A 25,406-nucleotide genomic window follows, 5' to 3' on the forward strand; every position below is an offset into this window, starting at 1 on the left:
CTTGAATTTGTTTTAGCACATCTGGTATTACCGAAATGGATGGAACACCGTGCGTTTTTGTGTAGATGGAAGCAAAGACTGTACCCCAAGTGTCACAGTCCTCAATGTGTGGTGCGATTCCCATTGGGAGACATATAGTCAGAATCCTGTGTTTTTCTAATGGGGTGGTGTCAGCAAACACCGCCTCTATTTGGGTAATTTTCTGTGCCAACCAGAATGGTATCTGTTCCCGTTTAGCTGGAACTTTACCTAGGCAGGATTGGATGTTCTGTGGTGTAATTTTATTTGTGTTCCCCTGGTGAGGGGTCAGCTGTGGAAGTTTAATCGCTGGCTGAATTGTTGAAGTCCGCATTACATACTGAACTAATTGTCTATGAATTTTTAGTAGTTGTTTTAGCTGTATTAACAGCTCTGCTGCAGGCATTCTTTCGATGTCTGGATGTGGTGTGTATCCGGCTAAGACCGGCCACGTTGCTCCTGGTCTTCCTAAAGGACCGAGCCTTGTAATGTGATTGTTATGTATTAGGGCGCCATCAAATAAGAGCAAATGCTCTTGGAATTTGAGTGGTACTTCCACCTCCTCGAAAGGAGTGTACGTTTCAGGAGGTTCCTCTACTTTGTAATAGTGGAAGTACTTTGTTACAGCATTTGCTGCTGGAAAATGTATCTATGAATAGTATACCTCTGTCTGCCGATATTCGTGTGCCTCGATTACGAATATGACTGTGCCACCTCTAAGTGTCAGTCCATTTTCTATAAGTCTTAAGGTTATAGATCTCCTTTTAATGACCGGAATGAGTGTTATATTCGGGTCTGCTGCTTGCATGGTAGCATCAGCATCTGCGAGTTCAGTTGCTAATCTAACTGCCTCTCTTTCATCATCACTCTCTGCCATTTTACAGACAGGATGGTATTATGTTTGTTTGCAGATCAGGTTTCTTTATGGAAACAGAGATTAGATGCACAATATTTTGGGAATGTTTTTATCCTTCAACGTTGACTATACCAAGAACCATACATCGGAGTTCCCTCCTGCGAGGTTTTGGAGGATATTACCTTTCACCCACTCCAGACATCTTTGGAGTATAATGGAAAAAGGGGTCTGAGTGAGAAAGCACGACTGAGTTACTCTAAATGTCTTACGTTAGTTTTATCGCCCTTTCCAAACGCGTTGGGCGCCATGTAGTGTAGCTCCTATTTTCCCAATAGGCTCTGCGCATTGGAATAATACCTACAGCAGTAAAGGCCTAGACCAGACGTTAACTAGGTCTACTACTGTCGATACTAGACTTAATTTTTGGGTTTGCCAGCGTAGCTCAGAGTTCGCTAGAAACTTTCTCGAATGTTCAAGGAGGAATTAACTTCCCTGATTAGACAAGAAGGGATTTAGTTTCTGACAACCATAGAACATGACAACTTTGCTCTCCCCTAATCAAGAGTCAATCTCGAGAGTCGTGTGAGCACAAGGCAATTATTTTACTCAGTCAGTACGTGCATTCTTAGTCTCATCAGATTGTAGAGAAAAGGAAGAGACGGGCGTGTTCAATAAAAAGGTGTTATTTATTGATCAGTCTCTTTTCTCATACATGAGAAATGGATCGATATTATTGCAATACTTTTAGTTAAGTAAAGTGCATACATTAAAAGCAATAGTATAAAATAATACTGTAAAAACATTTATATGGTTTCTGAGCCATATGATGTTTAAAATGATTAAAATATATTTACATACACATATACATTTGACTAAACGTACTCAACTGGTGTTTCTAAATACGCCTACCCCGTGTACCTGACCTAAGTCTAATGCGTGGGCGGGAATAGAAAGTTACAGTTTAAGTTAAGTTTGTTTTTGCCAAGTGAATAACTAAAGAATTCTCTGTGAGGGGTTATTCAGTTCTGTACCTGGAAGTTAGGATGAATGAGGAATGGTATCTCTTTCTCTGCTCTCGATATTCCAGGCTGCCTGCGAGGGCTGCCCAGAAACGCCGGTGCTGGGTCTCTCGGCTTGAGATAGCAGCGCGTCTCTCAGCGCGTCAGGAAGGCGGGGCTGCTGCCAGCGGGGTCTGCTTCTGCTCTCGGCTTCGGCAAGTATGGCTGCTCCGTCTTGTCACCACGCGTGTGTTTGCATAGGGCAAGATCGGCAATTTTTATACCTTAAAGGTGCCGAGATTGACGTAAGGATGGACATAGATACGTCAATAAAGATGTCATACGACTTGCTCGTTAGCACATTCTTTACTACAGTTCTCTGTGAAATCAAAACAATGGCCGCAGGGTTTTTCCCAGGTTGTCATAGGTTTGATTTGTTATGAGAACGTCGTATGCCTTATCAGGGGCTGGAGGAATGTCGCTTGTCTAATTAGATCTCAAGCGTTATGACCTAATCAGATAACACGTTCCTGTGCCGTAGTGTGACTGCGTCAGATAACGGTATCTGCATCATGGGGGCTGTTCTTGCCTCATGGGCTGACTGTTAGTTAACTTGATAGTTAGTTTAACCAGAATAGGGTCAGGAATAGGGGGATTGATTCAGAACCTATAGGAATACATGACAATATTATCATGTGAATTAGAGGGTATTTGTCAAAATGACTTCTTTTTTACACACTGTCTTAAATTTGGACTCCAGAAACGAATAGAAAGACAAATGGTAATAACACTTTTTCTACTATTTTGTGTTTCCCCAAGTCTCCCAATAAAAATGGTACCTCACTTGTGTGGGTAGGCCTAGTGCCTTTGACAGGAGACGTCCCAATACGCAATGTGGAAAACTACATGTTTACACTGAAAACTGACCATTTCTTTGCAATCTGCTGCAGATTTGGGCTCTAGCTCAGCAACCACCTAGGGTGACAAGTGTGGCTCTCACTGGGGTCTATTACCCAGAATCCCTTGCAAACCTCAACCTTTGTCAAAAAAAGCTCATCTTCCTAACACCTCTGTGATGGAAAGTTCAGGAATTTGTGGGGTGCCACAAACTTCCACCCAACCAGCATATACCCAATTATTCTGGAAGAGAATAACTGCTTAGCTTTCCTGGGTGGTGGGTCTAGAGTTCGAACTCTCCCCATACTGCTGGGGGTGCTGGAGGGAGTTGTGGGGAGCAGGGTGGACTGGATATTACTGGGGACAGCAATACTGGTGGCCAAGTGGGATATCGCAGACCAATGGAGGACGGGGTGGACTGTGGCACCCAACAGGAGAGCTGGTTTAAGAAGCATGGGGTTGCCCAGCCAAGTATGCCGGAATGTGGAACAAATGGTTTGAAGGGGGGGATATTAGCCTACTTTAATTGCACTCATGAGATGAGTGTGTTTACATCACTGTATGGGACTATTCATCCTGTCATTGTAATGCATACAATGTCTTTTACCCCTTCTGGGTCTTTTCCTGACTGCATTGTGACTTTTTGTGAAAGTATTGAAAACAATAAACATTTTACCTCACTTTTGTGGGTATGTCTATGGCCCACAACAGAAAACGGCCCAAAACGCAATGTGGACACATCGCATTTTTCTACTGAAAACTGACCCTTTTTTTGCAATGTGACTAGCTGTAGATTTTTGGGCCCTAGCTTAGCCGGCACCTAGGGAAACCTCTCAAACCTGTAAACGTTTTTAAAGTTGACACCCAAGGGAATCCAGGATGGTGTGACTTCTGCGGCTCTCACCAGGTCCTGTTATCCAGAATCCCTTGCAAACCTTAAACCTTGTGAAAAAAACAAATTTTCCTCACATCTCTGTGATGGAAAGCACTGGACTCTGCAGGAAGACACAACCAGTTAACCAATGCTAAAGTGCATATGCTCTGTCCTCTTAACATGGTAACTTTGGCTTATCCAAAATTACCTATAAACCCTTAATAAGGTGCACTCCATTTGTCCTGGGTTTGTTAATTAAAAGCTACTAGTTGGGCCTGCAGCACTGATTTTGCCACCCACTTATCTAGCATTTTAAACATGGCGCAGGCCTACAACTTCAGAACCTGGGTGTGCTAGTTTCAACTGTCTTGTCAACCTAGCAAGTTAACCTACTTGCCAGGCCCAAACCTTCCTTTTTATTACATTTAAGTCACCCGTTAGGTAGGCCATAGGCAGCCCTAAAGGCAGGGCACATTGTATTAAAAACAAATAGGGTATGCACCTTTAGGTTTTTCATGTCCTTGAAGTGAAATACTCTGAAATTCATTTTTCACTACTGAAAGGCCTATCTCTCCTATAGGTTAACACGTGGATTGCCTTATAACATTTTATGTGTAGTGTCCCATCCGGACAAGATATAAAAATCTAATTGGGCGTCTCTAGACTCACAATTTAAAAATATAACTTATGGTGAAGTTGGTTTTTAATATGCATTTCTGAAAATGGCACTTTTAGTAAGCTTGCATTGTCTTACTTAAACCATTGATACCTTCTGACTGTCACTGGGATACACATCTAGGGCTTCCTGTATTCACTGTAGACAGCCACTTACAAAGGCAAAGTAGGTGTGACTGGGCGGATATCTGCATATTGATGGGTCATCCTGAGGCAGGATGAAATGGATGAGCTGACACCTGCACCTGAATAGGAGTGTGCCTATACCCACACAACGCTTTGCATACCCACCTGTAGTGCGTCTGGGGCCAGGGAAGGAAAGTCAGGGCCTTGTGCACTTCAAAGCATCTCTTTGAAGTCTACCTACTTCAAAGGCCAAATTGGGTATAAGTAATGGTCCTCTGACACAATGATTTCAGAACATTGCTGGAACTAAGGCCATTCTGCCAGGACGAAGAGCTGCTGGCTGGGCTTTAGGAGGGACTGCTACTTTGCTAACTGCTTAGCTGTGTTGGCCTGCTGCCCCTTGCCTGGGGTGAGAAAGCATGGAACTGCCCTCTACATAATTAAACCCAAGTTCTACAAGGGCTTACTGGCTTCCTGCCTGGAGCTGCAAAAGATTGGAACTCTCTTCCCCTGCACATTTGAGCCATGCCCAATCTACTGATGTTTAGGAAGGCTTTGAAATCCTGGTTGTTCAAAGCAGAATAGCTTAATCCCCCCTCTTGGTTGTTCGTGTTAGTATCAAAGCTAGCACCAAGACAAAAATGGCATTCACGCCCTCTTATAAATAAAATGAAACAATTAAAAAACCCGGTGCAGCTTAACCTTGGCGCAGGACCCGACTGCGAGGTTCGGCACCGGCGCACTGCTTGTATCTTAAGGGGTTTGACAATGACACAGGACCCGAATGCAAGGCTCAATGATGACAAAGCACCTGCATGGAAAGGGGTTCAACGACGACACAGAACCCTACTGCGAGGCTCAACACCAACACATCTACCTGACTGCATGGATTGGAACTGACACATCGAGTCTTCGAAGCCGATGCTTGCTCCATCCAAGGTACTTTTTCAGCAAGCCATCCGTGGGACCTGCCCTCCATGGCGGTTGGCCTGAACTTTGGATGACCCCTGTCCAGAGTGACCTTAAGTAGCCCCTAAACGCTATTTCCTTTTAAACACTATATTGAAGTTTATTCTTTAAAATTTCATATCTCAAGGTCTACTTATTGTTTTTTTGTGATTTTGGTCTTGTTTATTCATAGAAATATTCTTTATTATTTTAAGCTGGTGTGGAGTCTTTTCGTGGTATTTTCACTGTTACTTTACTTTAAGTGTTGTACAAATACTTTACACATTGCCTCTTACCTTACGACTGCACTGTGCTAAGCAACCAGAGGGCAAGCACAGGTTAATTTACATTGTTTATCTGACTTACCCTGACTAGGATTGTGGTCCCTACTTGGATAGGGAGCAATCCTCTACTAGCTAGAGACCCTATTTCTAACACTGGTGATTAGCAGTGAGCATAGAACTTGGGTTTGTGCAGTATCTTACCGTAATTTGGTGTACAATACTATCCAAATCTAGGACCACTTCAAATCAATTGTCTCTGATCCCCATTCATTTGGTATTCATTTTTTCCTGCTCTCTTTAAATTTGTAATCTTAATTTTTCCATTCCACCCTATTGGATTTTTTGCTTTTTCCTAAAATGATGTCTCTGATTGGAGGTTCCATAACTGCACCTGCAATCATGGATGTTAAGATGACCAAGCTGGAGAAATACACTGTGAGACAAGGATTTTTACAAAAGGATTTAGGGTTCCTACCAAAGTCTTCACTATAAAATTGGAGCTGCAAAATGCGCTGAGGTCCTGGTTGGAATCTAGGTATGCAGCTCATGAAACCCCAGAGAATGAGGATGATGATGAGGACATAGAGGATGACGAAGAGATGGACCAGGATTCAGTGGAGAATCTGGGACTGCCTGTGGGAAAAGGGGCAACCATCCTGCAATGAGAGATGGTCCCCCCAGAACAAGAAGCTATGTGTCCTTTAAAGCCTGTCCCAGAGCAGCTTGAGAACAAGAGGGAGGAGATGAAACGAAAGTTACAACTTGTCAAACTAAAGTTAGAGGCAGAGCATGCCTTAGAGGAAAAAACACTAACCATGGAGATGGAGAAAACCCCAAATAGAAATGGTGATGGAGGAGAAGAAATGATGTTGGATCAGGACCTGAGCTTGACAGAGCTGCATTTGAAAGCCGGAAGGGCTGAGTAAAGCCTTGATGGCAGTAGCATTTTTGCAGTGTCCTCTGACAGGAGGGTCCACATACAAAGGATTCTAGTGTCTGACTTTGTAGTGGGAACCGACAGAGACTGATGAGGCCTACAAAATTGCTTTACAGATGCACAAGGTACCTGAGGCAGACTGGGGAGATTGGGGAGCTAGCCTAAAGAGGCATATCCCTAGTGAGGGTAGGGACACTCTACTGGCCCTAGAATGAAGTGACAGTACAAGGTATCCCCCATGAGAGAGGCACTGATCAGAATGTTTGATCTGACCCCAGAGATGTACAGCCAGAAGTTCAGGATCAGTCAGAATCTTTCCCAATAGACCAGGGTGGATTGAGTAGATTCCTTTTGCAAGGCACTGGATGGTTGGGTGAAGGGCAGTGAGGTAAAAGATTATCAGGGGCTGTAAAACCTGCTTGCAACAGAGCACATGTTTAGGATTTGTTTTCCAGATCTTCATCAACACCTTGTTGATTGTAAGCTTGCTGACTCCAGAGAGCTTGCTACAGAAGCAGAACATTGAGCCAGCACCAGGGTCCACACAAAGGTATCTGGGGGCTCACTACAATAGTGGGCAGGGTTCCTTTCCGAAGAAGGGGGGCAAAAACAAGAGCATGGGTGTTAGAAATGGGGGCCTCTAGTTGGCAGAGGTAGGTACCTTTGTCCAAATAGGGACCATTGCTTCTAGTCAGGGTAAGGGGAACACACACTCTAGATAACCCCTGCTTACCCCCTTGGTAGCTTGGCATGAGCAGACAGGCTTATCCCAAAGGCAATGTGTAACGTATTTGTACCAACACTCATAGTAACACAGTGAAAACACCACACCAGTTTCGAAAAATAAAATATCTTTATCTAAACTAAACAAGACCAAAATGACAAAAATCCAACATTCAGAGTTAGAAATATGACTTTAAAAAGGTTCAAGAACGTGTACCATAGAAAACTATAGATGCGTCAAAGTTCCAAAAGTAAACCAGCCGCAGAGTCGGAAGACAAAGAGATGCGACCTCCTGAGACCTTGGCGAGGCAATGCAACAGTTCTGCGACACGCAGAGGATGAGTTGCCTCGAATCGGGTCTGTATGAAGAGTGATGCGTCGATTCTTTGTGACAGTTCTGGTTCACAGGAGATGTGTCGGGAAGGCGTGCCTCACAGGTATGATGCTTGGAAGTTCGAGATGGTCGCAATCGATGCGGCGACGTGAAGCAGCGCAGCGTCGGTCCTCTTCAGCCGCGAACCCTCGATGCATTGAATCAGGTGCTGGAATGGTTTTCGCAGTGGCACGGCGATGCTTGGAAATTATTCTTGCACCGTGGAGATGCGTCGGGAAAACAGCTGCAAGAAAAGTGATGCGTCAATTTTAGCAGTTCTTCACGTTTCTTCTTTCTCCTAGCTCCAAACAGCAGCAATAACCTCCAGAGGCCCAAAACTGGCACAGGCAGCTCTTGGCAGGCTAGAGCTCACAGCCGAAGGGTTCAGGGGAGCTGGGGGTGAAGTCTTTGTGCCTATGAGACTTCTGAACAGGAGGCCAGGTCACTTCAGGCCATTGGAGATCTCCTTCAAGTAGGGGACAGAGCACACAGCAAAAACCTGCTCCTGTTCTTGGCAGAAACAGCAACGGCAGGCCAACCCCAGACAGACAGCAAGGGCAGTACTTCTCCTCCGTCTCTCCAGCTCTTCTCCTTAGCAAAGGTTCCTCTTGAATTCCAGGAATGATCTGAAAGTCTGGGGTTTTGGGTCTGATACTTATACCCCAAAATGTCTTTGTTCTCTTTGTGCAAGGGGCTCTGAGCCCAGTTCAAACGACTTCTGGGGGGGGGGGGGCACTCTGCAAGTGCACAACAGCATCTATTGTCAGTGTGAGTCTTGGCTCCAGACACACCACAGGGGGGCAGAGTCAGCATTATGGAAGACAGGCACAGCCCTATTCAGCTACAGATGCTACTCCTCCCACCAATCCAAATGCAGATATGGCCTATTCAGCCTAGTGCTTGACTCATCCAGACTCCTGGAGCCATTACACCTCCCCAGCCCCTGTCACTCCAAAGCCCGACAGTCAATCCACAAATAGGCAGAGGCACACAGGATGGTTGAACAAGAAAATAGCCACTTTCTTTTAAAAAAAATTGTTTTAACACTTTGAAATTTTAATGTAGACTGGTTCTCCCACTGGAAATAATTGCGCAAAAAGACAGCCTCTCCAAAATCATTTTAGCAGAGTTATAAAACAAGTAACTTGAACCATTGAGTTCTAAATCTGAGGAAAGTTAAATCATTATATTACAAAAATCTTAAACTCAAGCTATACATAATAAATGGCATAAAGACTCAAATGCAGAGTTATACATGTAGTCAAAATCAGAAATCATTCTGAGATTCAAATGAGCAGCAAAATCAGAAAAATGGTCAGCAGGCATCCCTATTAGAACAGGAGAGCAGCCGCGGTCCGTGGAGGGAGTTTTGGTGGGGAAGAGAGGTGGGGCGGGGGGGGGTGCTAAAAACCGGAGTATGGATAATGATAATCGAAGGTTACTTACCTTCAATTATCCATACTCCGGTTTTTAGCACCCCCCACCCTGCCCCTCCCCTGTCCCGCCTCTCCGCCCCACCATAACTCACTTCACAGGCTGTGGCTGTAGGAGAGTCTTCTGGCTCACCCCTAAAATCAAGAGGTTCTTGTATACAATTCTTGCATAATAAAATTAGTAAAACAGCAAATTCATCGTGGTATGCTTGTATCTAGTCTTCAGCAAATCAGAAGTTTGAACATAATTACCTTAACATATTAGCACTATGCAATTGTAAAAGAGCAACCAGCATCTTCTGTGCTACTGGCGTCCAGAACTGTTTAACCAAAATATGAAACATTTCAATAATATCTCTTCACACAAATGAATAGGACCAGTCTATGCAGGGGAACTACAACCGAAAGACCTTGGAAGTTGCAACATGTCAGGAAAATTACAAAATTATTTGAAAACTTTGTATCCATAACTGTGGGAATAAACTATTACATCAGCTGTCTTTGTTCTGATGAGCTTGTGAGGAGAGAAGATGAGCAGAGGAATGGGATGGGAGGGGGAGAATACAGAGGTGAATGACAGAAAACACATCCATTTGATCGCAGATGTTTTTTTCACATAAATGTGGAATAACTTCATCGTAATAAGAAACACACTTCCATATATCATCTTGAACCTGTCTCACATACAATCATGTTAACTCATCATTTAGATATTGGATCAAAAATAAAAAAATATTCGATTCATTATTATTTATTGCACAAAAATATAGGTTTAGAAAAATGCTTCTACACAGCTCTGACATTACAAACAGTCAGTGAAATAATCGAGTCACTATGGCAAAGTCCTATGGGAATACATGAAGACGTTTTTTGATGATCTTCCTAATGAAAACAGAAATTTGGAAATCCTTAACATGGGTCTCCTTGTACAGAATACAGTGAAAAGCAAATCCCTAAATTTAGCAGGCATAGCAATGTCAGAATACTACCAGGGTGTCTCCCTGTGTGGTCATCCTGATTGTTTTTTTGTTTCAAATCTGTTTTATTTTCTCGAACAAGCTTCGAACAAAGGACTGGATGGTACAGAGCGTTAAGCCTACAACCCTACACAGGGCCGGCCCCGTTACTAGATAGTACAATGATGTATTTAGAAAGCCACGCAATAAGTCCTATTGTACACAGCGTTCTGCCTACAACCCCTGGGGGGCCGGCCGCGTCGTATGATGTCTAGCATAAGCCATCCAGTCTTGCAAAAAGAGTCCGAACCCTGGGGTCAAATAGAAACAGGCAACCAGCCCAAATTGAACAAACGGACCAGCAAGGTCCAAAACCCCACAAGATAGTGGAAAGAGAAGAAGCAGAAAAGAGTAAACAGAGGGAATAAGTAAAGAGGGGGAAAGAGAGAACAGCCGAAGTAAGTGCAGCGTGCACAGGGGAGGGGGGGCTACGGGACATTAGACACAGCCGGCACCCATGACAGCGAGGTCCCAATGTATGAGGGTGCCTATGGCAGCAATCTATCACGTTCAGGAGGGGCGATAGCGTCCTCAAAGTGATGCAGCATCCTGAGCTTGGCAGGCATGTGGCGCGCATGTTGAACAGCACACAGATATTTAACTAGGGGTCGCCAAACAGCCTTAAAGCGCGTGTCACAGGCTTTCAGCAGAGCTGTGAAGAGCTCCATTGTAATAACATGCCATAAGCGCACAAACAAGGCTGCGATTGGAGGGGCTTCAGGCTTATTCCAATACAGGGCTATAACCTGCTTGGCCGCCCCCAGCATTTGGAGCGCCAGAGTCCAATCGCTCCGAGTCAGTTCCTTAAGGTCAGCAGGTATGATACCTAGTAGGAGTGCGCTTGTGGCTTCAGGCAGTGGGAACCCCAATACCCCCTTGATGTGGCTCAGGACCTCTTTCCAGAATAGGGTCAATGACGGGCATGCCCACCAAATATGAATAAAATCCACCTTTGCAGACCGGCATCTCCAGCACATAGGAGAGGATGTGGGAAACATCTTGTGTAAGCGCTGAGGCGTGTAATACCACTGGGTCATGAGATTATAGGCATTTTACCGTTGCAGGATGCTACGATACACTTTGGGGATATCCTGCCATAGGCGACACCATTGCACAGGCGCAATGTCCGTGCCTGACACTGACTGCCATCGGTACTGATATGGGTGCGAGGGTGGCTTCTTTGGGTGTTGCAGAATCTGGTAGATCCGGGAGATCAATCCCTTTGAGTCAACAAAGGAGCGGGCCAGTCGCGCGAAGGGAGTGAAGGTGCGCGTAGCCGCCTGATACGTTTCGTCCTCGGATACCCAGTGCCTCAGCTGGGCATATTGCAATCCCGCTTCCGGAGAGACGCAGAACTCCTCCCTACAGTGGGCAAAGGACTTGAGGGCACCCCCCCAGAACAGATCAGTGATCACCCTGCAGTTGTCCTGCGCCCACTTGCTGAAGGAGCCCGTGCGATGAGCCGGCGGGAAGAGCGGGTTCCCCTCTATCGGAGTGTGCTGTGAGGGAAATGTCGTGAGACCTCTGCGTACCGCTATCTTATCCCAGATCTCCAGCACCGTTTTCGTGGGTACCGCCATATAGGCACTCCTAGAACGCGCTGCACTATGATGCCACGCAAGGTCCCAAATGGTTCGCCCAGTCACTGCCCGGGCAATATGTAGCAACCCCTTCTCGCTCTTGGTGACCCACCACTACACACAAAACAGAGGTGCGCTGCCCAGTAATAGTCCACAAGGTTGGGGCAAGCCAGTCCCCCCCATCAGGAGCTTCTGGGAGAACCGAGGTCGCCTCCCGCCCCAAATAACATTTGTGCTGTCGCGTTGGAGGCCTCGTATAGAGTGCAGCGGGATGGGTGTGGGGAGGCATTGGAATAAATATAGAATTTTGAGGAGAAACGACATCTTGATGGCATTGAGTCTGCCCAGCCACGACAGTACAAGCGGCCTCCACCTCCGCAGGTCGTCATGAACTGAACACCGACATTCCCGCCAATTTACTTGTGTCCATGCATCTAGAGAGGGGGTCAACTGAAGGCCAACCTAACAAATGTGCTGAGATGCCCATCGGTATGGGACAAGCTGTTCCAGGAGGGGTATCTCATCCTTCGGGATGGTGAGGTTGAGGGCCCAAGACTTGTTATGAATAATCTTCAGGCCGGAGGCCCGCTCAAATAGGCACAGGACTGAGTGCAACGCAGGGAGTGACTCTCGAGGGCTCGTAAGCGTAAGTATAAGGTCATCCGCAAACAGCGCCACCTTGTTCTCACAGCTACCTAGGGGGATACCATGGATACCTGGCGTCTGTCGGATCATCTCCGCTAAAGGTTCCATCGCAAGAGCAAACAATAACGGGGGGAGTAGGCATCCCTGCCTGGTACCCCTATGAATGGTGAACGGTGCCGTGAGTTGCCCATTGACCCAGATCCTGGCCTGCGGGGCAAGGTACGGTGCCATGACCCTGGTGATCATATTCTGACCTATCCCCATCTTTTGTAAGACCGCCCGCAGGAAGGACCAGTCCACCTGGTCAAACGCCTTCTCCGCATCTAGCGATAGAAGGCAGGCCGATATCCCCCAGTGATGCGCATTACCCACGAGATGCGCAATCCTGCGCACGTTATCCGCCCCCTGCCGGTTGCGGATGAAGCCGACCTGGTCAGGGTCCACCAGGCCCGGCATTTGGGGATCTAACCATTTCGCCAGGAGTTTGGTGTAAATTTTAAAATCAGTATTTAGCAAGGCAATCGGGCGGTATGACGCACATAGCGTAGGCTCCTTCCCATGTTTCAGGATCAGGGCTGTCTCCGCCACACCCATATCAGGGGACGGTCCTGCTGTGTCAGTGAAGGAGTTATACAGCCTTAGAAGATAAGGCCGAAGCTGGGCCTGAAACATGGGATAGAAGGACAGGGGAAGACCATCTGTCCCTGGGTTTTTCCCAAAGGGGAGTTCGCTCATGGCTGTTGATATCTCATATTGGGAGATAGGGCCTTCCAGAGTATTTCCGTAGTGTGGGTGTAGCGGCGTCCCCGCATAATTACTAAAGACCTCCGTCATCACATCCGGGAACGGTGTCTCCGCCTGATACAGTGCTAAGTAATAAGCCCTGAATGCCTCACACTTGTCCCTCTCCGAGGTAGCCCTCGTCCTGTCCAGCAACTGGACTTTGGCAATATGAGCTTTGGCCACTCGTGCCCTCAACCGTCCCGCCAACATTCTACCCACCTTGTCCCCTCCCTCGAAATTCCTTTGTTTGAACGCCAGTAGGGATTTTTCTGCCCTGTTAGTACGCAGGAGCCGGAGCTGCCCTCTAAGATTGGCCAGACGCCGAAACGACGTCAGGGAAGTATGGCCCTGATCCTGCAGCCCCTCTCGCTCTATGTCCCTAGCCAGTCTATCTGCCAGCGTCCTAGCCTTGCGCGCCCGTGCAATCGAAAGGGTGGTGATATGACCCCGCATTGTGGCCTTGAAGGCATCCCACACCACGGGGAAGGGTGTCTTCGGCAATCGTTACTAGCAAAGTAAGAGTCGATGGCAGCCCTAATGCTTTCTACATCGGCTGCATCCCGGAGAATACCCGGCGGCAGGCACCACCTCGTTTCCCGGGCAGGGCAAGCAGCCGGATCCTGCAGGAGCAGCTCGACAGGAGCGTGGTCAGAAATCGAAATATCAGACATAGAGGCCCCCAGCATGGCCCGGGAGAGGGCGTGGGAAATACAGAGATAGTCGATACGGGAGTACGAGTGGTGTGCATGAGAGTAGAACGAGTAATCCCTCAGATCCGGGGAATGGTAGCACCACGCACCCAGCAACCCCAAGTCTGCAATCTGCATGCACAATGCCGAGGACATGGCCCCTGCTTCACTATGGGGGGCATCGCTGCGATCCACGTCCCGGTTCCAGACTAAGTTGAAGTCTCCTCCCAGTATTAGCGAGGGGTCTCCTTGCAGGACCTGCTCTCTCAGGAGGGCCCGGAGATATCAGTCCTGCATCTGATTAGGGGCATATATATTACATAGGGTGTAGAGGCGCTGTCCAATCCCCTCACTTACTCTAAGAAAGCGCCCATCCTGCTCCGAAAGGGCTTGGCCTCCCCCCGCCTAATGCCAGCCCTGCACAGTATCGCTACCCCTGCTGTCTTAGTGTCTGCTGCAGCCCAAAACTGGAGAGGGTACTTAGGGTGTGCCATGCGCTTAGTGTGTGCCTGTAGGAGATGAGTCTCCTGTAAGAATATGATGTCGGGGTTTTGCTGAAGGATATAGTGCCATGTTTGCCTCCGTTTGTTAAGGGAGTTTAGGCCCTTGACATTGAGCGTTAAGATCTTCAAAGGGCTAGGCAAGTTCGCAGTCATGTTAGGATCCAATCAGGGGCCACCCATGTCCCCCATCCCGCCACAGCAAAGGCCCACAAACACAATGAGTGCCATCCTGTACAGTCCCCGCAGCGCACCTCAGCCACATGTCCCCCCGCCGAGCGCACACAGAGGAAAAAAAGGAAGAGGGGAAAAAGCCAGTACGAAACAAGAAGAGAGAGAAAAGATCAAGAAGGCAAGAAGCGACCAAGCAGGCCACAAATCATTGTACATATATAACGGCCAACAGGGCCAAACTACTCTGTATCAAAAACAAAAGGAGGAGTATCCACTATGAATTTGAAGAACAGACGTATCTGGAGGACCGGTTCTTGGCAAAAAGGAGGAAATTCATCCTTTTGATAGAAACCCCTCACTCACCACCTAGTGGTGACATGCTTCATCATCGGGGTCCACCTTGGCGTCCTAGCGACACCAAGGTGTGCTGCAACACCTGGACTACAATGGAGCGGGTTGTGGCTGTAGGTGCAAAAAAATGTTAAAAATTGTCCTGGTTGTACTCAGAAAAAGTGGTTTTAATTATAGAGCAACTGAACAATGTTTTAAAAAATATATATAGGCGAGATCCTGGTAGGGAGGGTTACGTCCAAGGGATCTCTATATGTGTTGGGTGGTCAACATGTTTCTACCATAAGGGCTATTGCCCGGTATTCGTCAGGACCAGAAAAAACAGGTGGACAGGGGGTGCGTGCTCCCTAAAAAGCACACCCGGCCTTGATCCCCTGTGTGCCTACTGGCAAAAAATGCCAGTGGTAGGTGCTGCTCAATAAAATAAGTGAGCTGGCGAATAAAAAAGACTAGCCGAGCAGTGGACGCGAGGAGTAGGTCGACCATGATCTTCCCTGCCTGCAACTAATATGTTACTATACAGGCACTGACCCTACGCCCTGCCCGTTGAAGCGCAGAGTACTCCTACTCGAGTCTCTTTTTTATTCGCCAGCTCACTTATTTTATTGAGCAGCACCTACCACTGGCATTTTTTGCCAGTAGGCACACAGGGGATCAAGGCCGGGTGTGCTTTTTAGGGAGCACGCACCCCCTGTCCACCTGTTTTTTCTGGTCCTGACGAATACCGGGCAATAGCCCTTATGGTAGAAACATGTTGACCACCCAACACATATAGAGATCCCTTGGACGTAACCCTCCCTACCAGGATCTCGCCTATATATATTTTTTAAAACATTGTTCAGTTGCTCTATAATTAAAACCACTTTTTCTGAGTACAACCAGGACAATTTTTAACATTTTTTCGCACCTACAGCCACAACCCGCTCCACTGTAGTCCAGGTGTTGCAGCACACCTTGGTGTCGCTAGGACGCCAAGGTGGACCCCGATGATGAAGCATGTCACCACTAGGTGGTGAGTGAGGGGTTTCTATCAAAAGGATGAATTTCCTCCTTTTTGCCAAGAACCGGTCCTCCAGATACGTCTGTTCTTCAAATTCATAGTGGATACTCCTCCTTTTGTTTTTGATATATTTCCTCCCAGGGGAATAGGAGAAGTCTCTAGTTCACTTTTGGGTGAACGAACTCCCTTACTCTCTTCTTTGTTTGGAACACACCAAACTACTCTGTCCCAGGTACAGGGCATCCTACACCCAAGAGTTTGGATACTCTCAGGGATGTCACTCCCTCAGGAACAGTCCGGGGTAGGTCTGCAGTAGCCTCTAAGGTCTTCCATCTGGGAGCTCCTGCCTCCCCCACCCCCTCAACCAGGAACTGGGGCATAGTGTGAGATATAGTACAGATTGCTGCCCGAGGGGGGCGAGTGTACTTGCTATAAAAACTTGCAACCTGTTACTTAACTGGAAACCACTCAGCTGGTCATGGAGTCGAGGGACGCGAGGCGGGCTCTTCCCGATCCCCCTCGAGGGATCTAATATGCGCGATAATGTTTTGTTTGGCCTGGGAGGCTGATCGTTCCTCCAGAGGGGGCGTGCGATGATGGCGATGGACAGTGGTCCAAGACGGTTTGGCTGGTATCCGTTCCTGTCGCCGAGGGCGGGATGGGCTTGCCGGCGGCGATGTTGGCAAATGAAGGAGCTACGCCGCCTCCGTGAAGGTCCGTATCACTTTTCGCTTGGCTTCCCACTGGAAAATGAGAGCGAAAGGATGGCCCCATTGGTGGGAGATGCCCAAGGTTCGTAACTTCTCGGTCACTGGCTTGAAGGCTCGTCGTCGTTTCAGAGTGTTGGGCGCCAGATCCTGGAATATCTGTATCTTGTGCCCCTTGTAGCTAAGGCCCGGTTTGTCACGTGCCGCTCTCCAGATGGCTTCCTTCTCCGCAAAAAAGTGGACCCGTGTCAAGATGTCTGGGATGAGTCCCGACCTCCCCGCGGGCCCGGAAACTCGGTGCACTCGGTCCAAAGCCGGCAAAGAGGCATCCACATCTCCCCAGACCTCGTGGAGGAGCTGCGCCACGTACATCAGAATGTCCTTCCCCTCTTCCCCGAGCTGAATCCCCTGGATGCGGAGATTGTTCCGGCGGCTTCTATTCCCCAAGTCCTCCTGCTTCACTTGGAGCTCTATATTCTGCTCCTCCAGAACCGTCAGACGCTGCCACAGCTGCTCCTGGTCTTCCGTACGGGCATCCATCATTTTCTCCAGCCCATCCACCCGGTCCCCCAAGTCCGTAACTTCCCTCCGAAGCTCCTTCACCTCGGATCTTAGGGAGCCGATCTCCATCTTGAGCTCTGACATGAAAGAGGTCATGAATGCCTGGGTGACCGGCATCGAGTCCCCCGTAGCTTGTGATGATCCCTTAGTGGCAGTCGACGCCCCCACCTTACCCCACATTGCCACGACAGAATTGTCTCTGGGGGCTGCAGCCGGGTCGGCCTTGCCCCCTCTGGAGCGCGTCATCACCAGCCCTGAAGTGCCCCACAGGCAGTTAAAGACAGCAGCCACAGTGTGCCCAGCGCAAGGTATTTATGGGGGGCCTCTTCCCACTCCCCAACATGGCGCCTTTTGTTAGTTAAGGGCCAAAGCTTCGACCCCAGGATAGTATGCAGAGTGGTTGCCCTCAGCTCCCTACTCGTCTGCTCGCGGGCACTTTGGCATTGAAGGCCACAATCTTACCCGTCCATCTACTTGCAAGGCCTGAGCAAAAATGGCAAAGCTTCCGTAGTTGTTGGATCCACCAACCAGGGGCACTAACCGCAGGTGATCAACAAGATAATACCCAAATCTGGGAGGCGAGGAACAGAGATCACCCCCAATCCCCCTGTGCCAAACAGGCAAGGGGCTCAGTAGATCAGAGGGTCCCGAGCAACGCGATTAGTGCAGCAGACCGCTCAGCCACACCTCGCCAACGCTGGCCCCACTGCACCCAATGTGGCACCACTAAAGCAGAATGCGACCCCCCCCCCAGCACTCAGCATACACAATACACAAGGCGCAGGGTTCTCAGCCTCAGCTGCACAGGAAAGTCAATGCAGTAGGGCCCCACGATGTCTCCAAGGCAAGATGGGGGGTATGCCGGCCTCTCCGCTCCCTTTACTACAATCACCCTCAGCAGCAGTCTCTCCACATCACCTCACATGACCCCAAAGGTGCAGTCCATAAGCCCACTCACCCCCTGAACAGCTAAGCCGAGCGGCGCAGGGCGAGGTGCATCAAGGCAGGATGTCCAGTAACTCCAGGTCGGGCGCCGATTTGAAATGGCGACCGTTGACGCTGCCACCAAGTACTCCCTTGTGCTGTCGCCCAGTGGTAGCCTCCCACAGCCTCTCCTCAGGGTCCCCCCCACAGCAGCAGGACACAATGGGGGAGGTGGCCGCAGCAAGGGCAGGAGCCTCCAGGTGCAGGAGCGTCTAGGGGCCGATAACGCTAGGCCTCTCAGGGAAGCAGTCAAAATGGCGGGGAGGAGCACGCGCTCAAACTCCCCTCTCATTTTTGATGCCGACCGTCTCCGAGCCCAGCAATCCCGGGGGACAGAGGCCGCCCATCTCGCACTCAGGGGCCCAACGCCGCAGGCACCCCCTGACTCCCTGCAGGTCCACTTCAGCTCCACCACACGTCCGCCACCACTGCGCATCCAATCCAGGCACTGGGGCCCCTCTTCGACAGTCAAGCAGAACTTAGGCGGCAGACGCTGGACAGGACCCCCGTCACCACCGCTCCGCTCAGCGCACAGTCCAGCGAGTGGGGTGGGATGTCACCAGCTCGACCCGGGCCTCCACCTCCCGGCCGGACCTCCAACTCGCAGGTCTCAAAGCCCCCGCTGCCACCCAGGGATCAAAGGCGGTGCCTCAGTCGCTTATCTCTGGTCTCCACCATGCCAATCTCCGCCGTCACCGTCCCTCGGCCTCCGATGCAGGCGTCAGGGACACGAGGACCCCCAGACTCAGATAGGCCACAAGAAGGGCTCCGCTGGGCAGGGCACAAAATGGTGACCCCTGCCTTGGAGCTGCTGTATACTCTCCGCCGATCGCTCGGGGGGACGCCGCAGGCCGGGAATCCGCTGTCCCAAAAGCTCTTCTGCTGCTACCAGCAGCACCCACCCCCAGTGGGCAGCGTTCGCGCCACAGCTTCGCTTTAAAGGCCTAAAACGGTGGCAGAGGACTGGAGCCCCCAAGGAATGATAACGTGGAACCCAACTGTAAGGCTCAACACTGACGTATCTACCCGACTGTATGGATCGGAACTAACGCATCGAGTCTTCGATGCCGATGCTTGCGCCAGAAAAAGTACTTTTCCAGCAGGCCCTGTGTGGGTCCTGTAGCCGACCTGCCATCCATTGTGTTCAGACTTAATTTTAGATTTACCCAGGTCCAGCAAGAACTCAAGTAACCCCCAAGTGCTATTTGCTTTTAAGCACCTGGGGCCCGATGTAGGTAACCAAATACCGGTCGGTAACGGCCGATTTCGGCCGCTACCGACCGGTATTTGGTTTTTGATATGTAGGGGCCTAAAATTTACAGAATTTGTAAATTTACAGATTCCGTAAATTTACCGTTTCGGTAAAATACAGAATCTGTAAATTTACAGAATCGGTAAATCTAGATGTAGGTGGCACTGAAAACAGTGCCACAGGCCCTTAAGAATGCGTTATTTACCACAAAATACTATTTGGTGGTAAATAACTAATTCCTGTGTACATGCACATCTATGCATGTACACCTGGGGCATGTATGTGTGCCACATGGCACACAAGCCAGAATCAGGGGTGCAACAGGGTGTCAAAGTGACACCGTGTCCCCCTTGACAATTCTGTAATTTTACCGAATCGGTAAATACCGATTCGGTAAAATTACCGAATTATTTCCTACATCTCATTTACCGAATCTAGAATACCGAATTGGTAAAGTTCGGTATTGTAGAGTCGGTAAATGAGATTTACCTACATCGGGCCCTTAAACACTATATTGCTGTTTATTCATTAAAATTCATATCTCAAGTTCTAAGTATTGGATTTTTGTCATTTTGGTCTTGATATAGTCCTAAAAATATTCTTTATTTTACTGAACTGGTGTGGAGTCTTTTTGTGGTGTTGTCACTGTGTTACTATACTTTAAGTGTTGCACAAATAATGTATACATTGCCCCTTAAGTAAAGTCTGTCTGCTCTGTGCCATGCTATCAAAAGATGAGAACACGTTAATTTAGGAAGTGTATCTGACTTACTCTGACTAAGATTGCGGTCTCTACTTGGAAAGGGTGCAAATCTCTGCCAACTACAGACCCAAATTCTACGAAGATCCCACTGTTGATTTTCTCAGGAAAAGCGCCAAGCACGAAAAGTTCAAGTTTCACACCCAGGGAAATTCTCTTGTTGGTCGTATACTTGTCATGCCTTCGCCCAATCAAGATTCAAGAAATCCTTCTGTTGGAGCTAAGAACCCTCTAGTAGTACAAGGCTATAGGCTGCACCTGGGAAGGTTGCAGTGAAGTGAGATAATCTGCTGCGAGGGTCCACTGAACATGTTTTGTGTGTGACACAAAGCACAGCGCAGGATCAACTTAATGTTCTTACCCAACAAGGACGTGCCTTGTGCAGATTGACATGGTTGATTGTCCCTGGCCTTTCAGAGGTCCAAACATTTTCTGAGTCACAACATTTCAGAGATTGTTCCAAATGTCCAGCTGAACTTCAAGGGTCCCAATACCTCAGGGACAGTACTTAGGGTTTAGAACTTACTTTAGCAGAGGCTACCCACAGGGACCAGTCCCGCACCTATAAACGCCTGCATACTCAATAGATGAGAAGAAATTAAAAGGTTAATTTGTAGATATTTCAAACAAAGATTGTATAACAAATGTTTATTCTAAATTAGTACAGCAGCAATACACTCGAGCTTTAGACACCAAGAACTGTTATATTTGTGCACACTTACCTTCTTCAGCTGCAGAAGATGTGACTTACCATTACCTCCCACTTTCATATGCAATTACTTGTAGTATTTTAATTATTTTATTTTATAGACAGGACCATTTTGAATATTATTTTTCCACTAATGATATGATCCTTTCTAAGGTTCTCCTTCAGAAAAGAATGAATCCTCATTCACAATAAAAAGACAAGGAAATTGCATGGTATTTCTTTAGATCCCCTGCAGTTACAGACACTGTCAAGACATATGAAAATAATTGAACCTTTTTAATGAGACCCTTGCAGCTTGGCTTCAATGCCAAAGGCATAGTAGGGGTGCTATAGTGATCTTTCAGGACATATGGGTACAGGAGTTCCCAGACTTGGCTCAAAGAACACTATTTCTTCATATAGGTACATCACTCTCTGAGTGTATGAAGTATGCACCTAATTAGGTATCCTGGTACACTTGACAGCAGTGTTGGTAATAAGGATAACTTGCTAGGGGCCTTTCCACCTTGGCTCTAGACAAAAACTCAGACTCCAGGGTTAAGAAGATTGTGGCTGCTCCTGATGTGGATTGGCAGTAGCAGCTCAAATCTGGTGAGAAACAGAGTGCACCACATTAGCTAATTCTTTGCAGTAATCAAGTATCATGTTACTTGTGATGTTCACAAGCACATTTGGAGGCACAACGAGCAGTATCATAGCTTACCCCATGAGAATCTTGTGTTGCCAGTGAGGGATGCTTGAAAGACTCATCAACACCAGTGGTAAAGCATCTGACCATTTCAGAGAGGAAGATCCGCAGACTTTGGGCAAATTAAATTTCAGCGTGCCATTTAACTGTTGAACTATTCCATCTTCTCCATTATGTATTGGAGAACCAGTTGATGTCATAATCCCCGCTGTCACCACAACTGCCCAAAGGCATGGAGCACACCAAAGCCATACTGACTATCCATAAATATAAGCAAAAAGAACAGATAATGGACGGAATGCTGAACAAAACAAACATTCACCCCCAGTCACAGATCTGGGTTTAGTCCATCATTTGTTCGTTCATAATACCACTCCAGGTTGGACCCAGCCATATGCAAATCTGTCTTGGCCCTGCTACTCATGGAAACAGTCAAGCCTGAACTGTCAGTCCAGGTCTGGCCCAGACCAGAAACAAGCATCCTGGGACAGTGTTTGGGGTATCACCCCTCATCAGCCAGGCTAGCTCAAATCCAGTGGCACAGGGAGCACAGGACCCATATATGGGTAAACCCTTCTCACTTGGGGTGACTAAAGCAAAAAGATCAAAGATGGACAGAATGCTGTTTTTTGTGCGTCATGTCATTCTAAGTTGGACCCAGCAAAATGCAAATCAGTCTTGAGCAAGAAAACAGTAGATTTAACCCAGATCTGTGACTGGGGGTGAATGCTTGATTTGTTCAGTATTTGGTCCAACATCTGTTGTTTTTGTATCTGTCAATATAGTCTCATTTGAGCTGAGTGTTTGCATGCTCTTGTAAAGGCAATCAATGCGGTCACTTGTGCATAGGCAAAACCTGTTAGCCAGGAGCCTTCTATCACTTCCTGAATTGCACAAACAACGTAATCTGCTCTCAAAGTTCCTTCAATGTCTCATAAACATGAGTCATCCATAAAATGTATATAGTCTGGCTCATCTTTCATTTGTGGTCTTGGTTTTGTGCTTAAATCTGTAACATCCAGGTAGTTATGTTCAACTTCATTTCCATCAATATCATTTTCAGGCAACGGTAACTATTTAGCTGGACTGTGTGTTTGGCACATTTTGAGAATAACATTATCTGCAGCAAGAAGTTATTGTTTCTATTTTGGAAGTCTGCTCTTTGTGAAATTCTGTGTATTGGCACTGGTGCGCAAAATTTCCACGGAGTGAGGGACCATCACTTTGTGCAGTTTCAACAGACACTGTCAATGTCTGAGCTAATAAAACCTACGACACTGGTGCAGGTGCAATGACCATAGAATCGGAAACACGCGAAGCAGTCACTGCAGGGGCTGCGTCAACAGGTGCAGATGCAATCGGAAGTACTGGAAGTGGTCTCTCGATCGGAGATATATTCAGAGCAACAGGAGCTGTAGCCACTGTAACACCAGTGATTGTAACATCCTCTGCACTTGTTGTGGGAGGTGGACGTGAGGATAATAAAGCATCTAAAATGTCATGCCCTGAATTGCTATCTGTGTCAGTTTTCCTTGTATCCTCCTCATGATCATTTCCCTGGTTTCTGTTCTTTTTAGTCTTTTCTGGTGCTATTGTTGGATACATTCTGTCTTCCTCAACTGTTCTTTTCCCCCATCCCTGCTGGGTACATTCTAGCTACCTCAACTGGGAAATTTTCCCATCCCTGATTTCCTTTATCCCATTGAACATCTGAACATTTTGTACTGTTCTCTTTGTCCTGTTCTGATACTTTTCTTTCTCTTTGGCATACTTCATATTGGGCAGGTCTAGGAAGTGGCTTCATTTCATATACTTTTTTGTCTTAAATGTTCAATAGTCATTAAATCAAAAATACCATATTGTGGAAATCTGAATGGCCTTTAATTTTTAATGATCTTGTGTCATTGACGAAGCCACAAATATGAATGAAGCACTACTTTTGTCACCATATCATGACCTGGTATACCTTCCGGTGTAGCCTCTTCACCTCATACATCCCCTCTCATTAAGGGCCAGATGTAGGTAACTTCAAATGTAATGACTCATAAATACCGAATTTTACCGATTCGGTATTTATGAATCGGTAAATATGAAGGAGTGAGATGTAGGTAATTTTTTATTTGAATTACCGAATCGGTAACATTCGGTATTTACCGATTCGGTAAATACCGAATCGGTATTTCCCATTGATTCCTATGGGCTGTAAAGCCCATAGAAATCAATGGGAAATACCAATTCGGTATTTACCGATTCGGTAAATACTGAATGTTGCAAGGGTGCAGAGGGTGTCACTTTGACACCCTCTAGCACCCCAAGTAAAGGCATGTGTGACATGTGGCACACATACATGCCCTAAGGACATGTCTGTGTGTCACATTGCACAGTGTGCATGCACAGATGTGCATGCACACCTGGATTCGGTATTTTACAATAGGATTGTGTGGTAAAATACCGACTCTTAAGGGCCTGTGGCACTCTCAGGAGTGTCACCTACATTTGGATTTACCGAATCGGTAAAATTACCGATTCGGTATTTTACAGAATCGATTCTGTAATATAATGGCCCCTACATCTGAAAACCCAAATACCGGTCGGTAACGGCCGAATTCGGCCGTTACCGACCGGTATTAGGGCTCCTACATCTGGCCCCAAATCTTTAAGAACTTTAAACATTTCATGATTGCAAAGATTTAACAGTAATGGAACAGTAACCGAATTCAGAAAATTCCAATCTTTTTGTTCAGTTTACAATTTCATATACATCAATAACTACCTCCAATCCTGTCACAATTTTCTTTTTATAAACTTGTCTCAGCAAAATACTTGACTCGTAGACCAATTCCAGCTTGGCACTTCACACCAACAGACATATCCCAGCACAGCACACTCTGATGCAGTTCGTTATCCATGCAGCAGTTCACCCTCTAAACAAGCACTATAAACAAATAACGCTTGTCTGCTCTGCTAAAGAATTCAAAGTGGTTCATTCACCCAAGACACAATCAGAAATAAGCTTTTATTACCCTCCGACTTCCTTACACACACATATCAAAGAAATGACCAGCTGGAAATCACTCCGACTGTGCAATAGGTTTTACTAACGCCAATCAATATTAGTACACTCACAACAATTTGACACAGTCCCTAAATCAATTGTGCAGTCAATGGTACCCCATGAATGTGCATCACAAAACCTTTGCAGACAAATGACACCACAACTTTATTTCTTAACTATTTCCTGGGATATTGGACTACTTCAAGTCCAATAACAACTCCAACTGCTCAACATCAAACACTTATACACAACTAATCTATCAGCCTCTATCAGATCACCAAACACATAACTTCAACACAATGACAAACTCTTAATTAGACAATTGAGACAGATAACCCTATTGATACTGACTCGTCCGCCACTGCAACCACCTTTGAAACCGCAAGCTCCTTCAGTCTTCAAGATCAAGCTTTGAACTTAAGGGACATGGACAGTTCTAAACATGGGCAAATTATTTCAACTAATTTTTGCCTGTGACATTAACCATCCTCTCATTACCATTTGACGGAGAGGGTTTTTTTTTAATCTCAATCTTGGGGTGTAATCATTAAATAACCCTGCCACTAGTCGTATGGACCTATGTTTGTCAACAATAATAAGAAAAAGGAGCTTACAACTACATCAATTCAATGACATGTTGGTTCATTAATGGCTTTTAGTAAAGTCAATCAAGAGAATTTGTGTGAGTTAAAGGGTTTTATTCTCAGTTATTCTAGTATTCACTCATTCCTTCAGTAACATTTAGGGGCATATTACCAAGCCCCAGCGATAATTATCGCACTTAGCGCTAGGATAATTATCGCCGGGTA

Source organism: Lissotriton helveticus, chromosome 6, assembly GCF_964261635.1.
Source record: "Lissotriton helveticus chromosome 6, aLisHel1.1, whole genome shotgun sequence".
Lineage (NCBI taxonomy): Eukaryota > Metazoa > Chordata > Amphibia > Caudata > Salamandridae > Lissotriton > Lissotriton helveticus.